The following is a 7,198-nucleotide window of genomic DNA, read 5'->3' on the forward strand; positions in this document are numbered from 1 at the left end:
AAAATTAGATATTAAAATACTAAGTATAAAACTAACTAAGTAAAGAAAAACTTTAAAGATAATAAATTTTTCTAGCTTTATTTCTTTATAGAAAGACTATGCTTAGATAGATATAAAATTATATAGAAAACTTAGTTAACTTAGATTTATATCTAAAAAGTTTCTTAATAAAAAGCTTATAAGTAGTGCTTCTTTAGCTACTTATAATCTACTAGTATATAAATAAAAGAAATTAAGAAGTAAGAGAAGCTAGATTTAAACTAATATATAAAGAAGAAGATAAGCGCTACTAAGTCTTTTATTTAATTTCTAGGTATATATGCAAATATATCTATACTATCTCTCTCTTAAGATATAAAGCTATATATCTCTTAGAGCTTAAAAATATTATTTTATTTAATAACTAAGTAAATATAGCTTACTTTAAGCTCTAACTTCTAAGATAGAAAGTATTTATTCTAGATATAAATGCAAAGTAGAGATATTATTAAGAAATAAGCTAGACTAAAAGAAGATAGTAACTACTCTCTACTATTAGTATAAAAAAGTATTAAAAAAATATAAGAATATATAATCTAGTACTAGTTAATAGCTCTAAGTAAGGCTTATATAAGCACTAGAAACTAATACTAGAAACTTCTTAAAAATTAGCTTAAGTAATAATAACTACTCTACTCTAAGCTAAGCTTAGTAAGTTTATAATTTATATAGTACTTATAATTTATATAACTATAGTAGCAAAACTATATAAGCATATAAGTTAAGAATAGATAAAGCTATCTATCTAGCTATAATCTTCTATTTCTATCTATAAGTTATACTACTATTATTGCTATTATCTTATAATCTAAATAACTTTCTATACTATATTATATTGCTATTATAACTAGTCTTACTTAAGAGTAACTATAAAATAAGTCTTATGCGTTTAAGATTATTAGAGTATATAAGCTTACTAGCTCTATAAAGATAAGATCTAATATATTAGTAGCTCTACTATTCTCTACTATATATTATAGACTAGTCTATAAACAACTTAGCAGCATAGCTAAAGCTCTAATATACTAATAATATCTTTTAATATTATATTAGAGCTAAAAACTTTATAACTATAATAATTAATAGTAAGTAATTACAGCAATAATAAAGGCTATTTCTTAGAGTATAACGTTTAATTTAATTTGCTAAGCAGAAGTATTAAAGGCTTACTATATAAAGATTCTACTCTAGCGCTATCTTCTTAATCTTATTTCTAGCTTCTCTCTACTACTATAATATCTTATATTACGTTTCTTATTTATTTCTTCTATAGTTATATATTATATTATCTAGGCAGAACTAAAGTATATGCTAGTATACTATCTAAAGCTAAAGCTCTAGCTATTCTAATCTAAGCCTCTCTATATTATTCTAATTAAGTTAGTATTAGAATCTAGGCCTAAGAGGCTAGAGCTAACTAAGCCTTAAGTATAAATACTTATTAATTGCTACTATAGCTTAGTAGCAATTGATCTCTAGTTTTATAAGATAATATACTCTTGTTTCTATTATTACTATGCATCTAGTATCTAGCAATATTATATTATCTAATATTTAAATTACTTATCTTATAATACTCTTATATATATTATTCTAACACTATAAGCTTATAGGTAGGCCTATTAGATTTTATATATTATAGAGAAAGGCCAGGCTGCTTCTACTCTGTATATAGTAGATAATAACGCAGAGAAAGTATTCTCTCTATTCTCTAGTGCAGTAATACTACTTCTAGAGAACTAGTCTAGCTTATTATAGCCTAGCCTAGATTCTGCTACTCTAACTTTAACTCTGCTAAGTAATAATATAGTAGCGTAGGCTAGGTTAGCTTCTATTTTACTCTCTTAGTTAGTAATAATTAATAATAATAGTAACTTAGCTATAATTATAAGAGAGCTAAAATAACTCTAGAATTAAGCTAAACTTAAACGTAACTACTAAGAACTAGTATAATTTAGAGAGTTAAAGCGTAAAGTATAAGCAAATAATCTATTAGTACTTAATAAGAGCTTTATTTATCTAGTTCTAACTTATAGAGCTAAGCTTATATTAAATCTTAGTGCTTCTTATCTAAAGAATCTAAAGATATTTATAAACTATAACTACTTATAGTATAACTGCTAAGTATATAACTATAAAGTAATATTTTATAAAGTACTTAATATATTTTACTCTAATCTCTATAAAGTAGATTTTATAGTAAAGTTTTTTAATAAAACTACTTACTCTACTTAAGATATATTTGCGTAGAATTAAAAATAGTTAAACTCTGCCTAGCAGCCTTTATAGGCCTAACTTAAGATAGTAATACTTAATTATCTTAGTTTTAAGGCAATTTAGCATCTTATAGCCTATAATTATCTAAAACGTACTAGGTAGCAGCAGAACTAGAACTCTAATATTCTTCTAGTAAAGATAAATATATTATAGAGTAAGCTAAGTAATTACTTAGAAGAGTAGTATTAGAATAGACTTTATAAGCGCACTACTTCTAGAGATCTAGAAAGAACCTTGTGCTAAGAGACTCTCTTAAATATATAATAGTCTCTAAGCTAAATACTCTTACTTACTACTACTAAAGTAAGATAAATAGAATAACTATCTTTCTAAAGTATCTAGCGCTTAAAAGAGAGAGTTAATATAAGATCTTACTAGATTTATACTTAAAGCATTTATAGAACTAGAAGAAAGCTAAAAAGTCTAACGTAGTAAAGATAGAACTAAAGCTAGCTAGATAGGCTTAAGATAGCCTAAAAGACTCTATATTAGTCTATTAGAGCTATAATAAGCCTAAATACTTCTAGAGAGAGTATCTAGAGTTTAAGAATATAAAATAAGAGGTAGCTATTATAAATCTATAGAAAGAGGCATAGCAGTCTTTATAAGATGCAGAATACTAACTAGAGAGAGTTAGCATAAAGATTAGCATATAAGAACTAATAGATAATGCTACTCTATAGAGCATATAATTCTATAGGCTTAGTAGAAAGTAACTATAGAATAGTTACATGCGTTCTATAGAATTTTATAATATTCTATAATATCTTATATATAAGATAACGTAGAATAATATAGAATATATAAGATAATACTAGTATATAGATAAGGCGCAGAACTTTTATAGTTTAGTATCTTTAACTTTATACTTTAAGTTACTTAATATATTATACTCTTTATAGAAGCTTATTCTTACTATCTTAGTATACTCTACTTCTATATCTAGTACTACTTTACTCTATCTATAAAAACTAACTTAAGCTCTTTAATACTAGCTATCTAATTATTAGCTATTTAATAGATTTTAATACTTTAAAGACTCTTAAGATAAGTAATATAGCTATAGATATATCTAAGTTCTCTTAGATCTATAGATATTCTACTCTTAAGGCTTAGAAGCTTAATAACTTCTATAGAGACTATAATAAGCTTAAGAACTAGATTCTTTAGTTTAATTAACTATTCTATATTAAAGAAGATAAGATTAATAATAATAATAAAGTTATTTTAGTCTTTACTTATATAAAAAGAGATACTAAAAAATAAGTACTATCTATTCTTAAAACGTATATAGATAATAATATTAATAATGCTAATAATACTATACTTATAGAAAGCTAAGATATATTTAAAACTTATCTTAAGTAAATATTCTCTCTAATTAAGAAATTCTTAGTTATAAAATAGAAAATCTAATATCTTAAATAAACTAAGTTAGCTGCTAACTATACTATAATTTTCTAATAATATGCTATGCAAACCTAATAGAGTAATATTACTCTTATAAGAATATATAAATAAGATCTTAAATACTCTATATGCGCTAAACTTATGCGTAGCAGAACTATAATTAATAATCTTAAAGACTTTATTTAGAAAGCTATTAGAGTTAATAATAAGTTATATAAGCTAGCTCTAGAAAAGAGAAGCTTTTAAATAACTAAAGAACTAGATATAAACTATTAGACTAAAGATAACGTACCTTATAGGTTAGCTAGACACATAGTTTAGCTAAATACTTTTACTAAGCCTCTACTAAAACTACTTTATTCTAGCACAAAACAACCTACTTTAGCTCTATATAGTATAAAGCAAGATATAATATTATTTAGAGTCTACTTCTACTACTTTCTTATATATACGCGTATTATGCCTAGTCTTATTATACTATCTATACTGCCTTTAGAAGAGCTTACTTATACTAGCGCGAACTTACTTCTTTGCTTTCTTCTTATTACTATGCATACTAAACTCTTTTAGAGTTATCTATTAAAGACTATCTTTAACTATTAAGGTCTCTTTTTCCTATATATGCTTTCTTTTATATAATTTATGTTACGTAGCAGCTTTATTAGCTACTTAAAGCTTAGTAATTTTCTTCTGCGCTAATACTAGCTTATGCATAATAATTACTATTTCTTTTAAGACTTTCTTAAAGGCCTCTACTATAGATGTTAGTAAGCTATCTATATGCCTCTAAATTCTTGCCTTTATAAGCGTTAATTATAATTCTAATTTAAGAGTATTACTTAGAGTTTATAACTGCTAAGAATAGTCTTTAATAGTAAGTAATAGTAAGGTATAGATGCAGACGTTAAAAGCTAATATAATCTGCTCTAGGTTAAATAAGACTAATTTAGCGCTTTAAAACTCTTCTTAGATATTACTAAGAGTAATTACTACGTTAAAGATGCACTTAAAGTATAGTAGAAAACTTAAGTTTTATAATATATATAATCTAGTTACGTATAAGCTCTTTAGCTTAGCGTCTATATGCTTTCTTTAAAGAGGCAAAATAACCTATATTAAGAAGCTATAAGAGGTGCAATAAGTAAGAAAGTATATAGAGAATAATAATCTTATTATCCTTATAGTATTACTAGAATTTAAGTAAGTTATAGCTCTTATAGCTATTAATAATAAGCAGCTAATAAGCGCCTATAACTCTTCTCTTTATATACTTATTAAAGTGCTTTAACTACTACAGACTAAGCTTATTTATTATTTAGCTATTCTTAGAGACTGCAATAACCTAATTATAAGATAGATTCTTCTTCTTATACTAAGCTAAGAAGGTAGTAGTAGCTCTTAAAGATAATAAAGAGTAGAATAGCCTACTCTGTTGCGTTAACGCTCTAGATAACTATTATCTATTCTTAATTACTCTATTATACTATCTTTAGCTATCCTTATTGCTCTAAAGCTATAATAACTACTCTAGTTAAGATCTAGCCTATTATAAAGCTAGACTTATTAAAAGTTATATATATTATTATTAAGGATACTATACTTTGCCTTTATATTCTCTATAAGCTAGAACTAGTCTTATATAACCTTAGAAATTCTTATAGAGAGCTCTCTTATAGTTATATTTACTAATTAAACTTTATTTAGAGCTTAGAGCAGCATTTAATAAACGTACTAGGCTAGTTTAAGCTAACTTAGCCTAGACTGCGCTTAGCGCGTAGAGAATTAGCTATATTAGCTATAGCTATAAGCCTAGAAGGAAATCTATGCATAACTAGCTTAAGTATATGCTTAATAACTATATCTTTCTTAATCTTAGTTAGATTCTTTATTTTAAGCTAGCAATCTGCTTATAAAAGCTGTCTAGCGCGTTAATTGCTTAGTATTACTTAAGAGACGTTATAGATAGCTGCAGCGCGTTATAGAGAATAATATTATATCTTATTTAAGAGCTTAAAGAGCAGTCTATATATAACGTTCGCTAGAAGAGTCTATCTAGTGTTATTATTAAGGTATTACGTTAAGAGGTAGAATTTAGTAGAAGCTTAGCAAAAGTATCTAGCTAAACTATGTATCTAGCTAACCTATAAGGTACGTTAATAGAAGACGCGTTTAATCTAACCTATACGATAATAGTATTACTAGAAATAGCATAAAGTTCTAGAATTCTATAAAACCTATAGTTATAAGAAAATATATCTTAATAACTCTTAACTAAAGAGAGGTAAACTAACTACTAAGACTTACTATAAAGAATAAACTAAGATCTAGATATCTAAAGATAAAGAATTCTAGATAGAAATATAAAGCTACTATAACTATACGGTAAACTAAGCTACTTATTACGTAACTATTACTCTAAGAATAAAGTAATATATTAGCTTAACGTATTAACTAGCCTTTAGAATAAAAAAGCTAAAGAATAGTAAGTTATTATATAGATAGATAATAAAGCTCTAGAATAAGTCTTAACTAATACTGCATTTAAAGAAAAATAGATTAAGGAAACTTTAAAAACTATAAGAGAGATATATATAACTACCCTAAGATCTAAGAAGAAATCTATAATAGAAACTTTATTAAGAACCTCTTCTTACTAATAGAATATTAATAATATAAAGACTTCTCTAGGTTAAGACTAGATACCTAGAAGATTCTATAATAAGCTTTTAATAAAGAAATTATTAAAAGAATAATTATTTATAATAATAGATAAATAGAAGAATATTATATAGTAGATAAGAAAACTTAATATAGATTTTCTAAATAGTTAAACCTAACTATTTAATACTATACTCTAGAACTAGAGTATTTACTATTTTAGAACTAAACGTAGTTTATAAGCAAGCTAGCTACCTAAAGGCAAGCTAGCTACTAATCTCTACTAAAACGCCTACGCAGCAACGTAGCGCAATACTATAATAAATTTATATACTATAAATATAAGAATATTATTTATTAGAAGCGTTGCTATCTTTTATATTCTCTATCTCTACTTTATAGATATAGGCGTTGTATCTAGTCTTGCTATAAGTGCTGTAGCGCCTCTCTGCGCGCACTCTCTTTAATAGTCTATTATTATTATTATAATAGTTCTCTGCTATTATAGTAATTAAGTCTAATATCTTACTAACTATTAAGATCTTCTCTACTTATATATATTATTATTTATACGCCTTACGCTTTATTATTACTTTTATAAGCATCTTAAAGGTAGCTTATTTCTTTCTATACTAATACTATATTATGCGCTATCTGCTAAGCGCCTTTACTTAGCTATTATACCTGCTTATTAAGAGAGCTTACTAAGGAATCTAGGCGCCTTTATATTCTCTATTAAATAAGCATAGTTTAAGCCTCTAGCTCTTTAGCGATAGGCAGCGTCTTTGCCTTCTATACAATATTATTGCGCTGT

This window comes from Parastagonospora nodorum (genome assembly GCF_000146915.1).
Source record: "Parastagonospora nodorum SN15 chromosome Unknown scaffold_33, whole genome shotgun sequence".
NCBI lineage: Eukaryota > Fungi > Ascomycota > Dothideomycetes > Pleosporales > Phaeosphaeriaceae > Parastagonospora > Parastagonospora nodorum.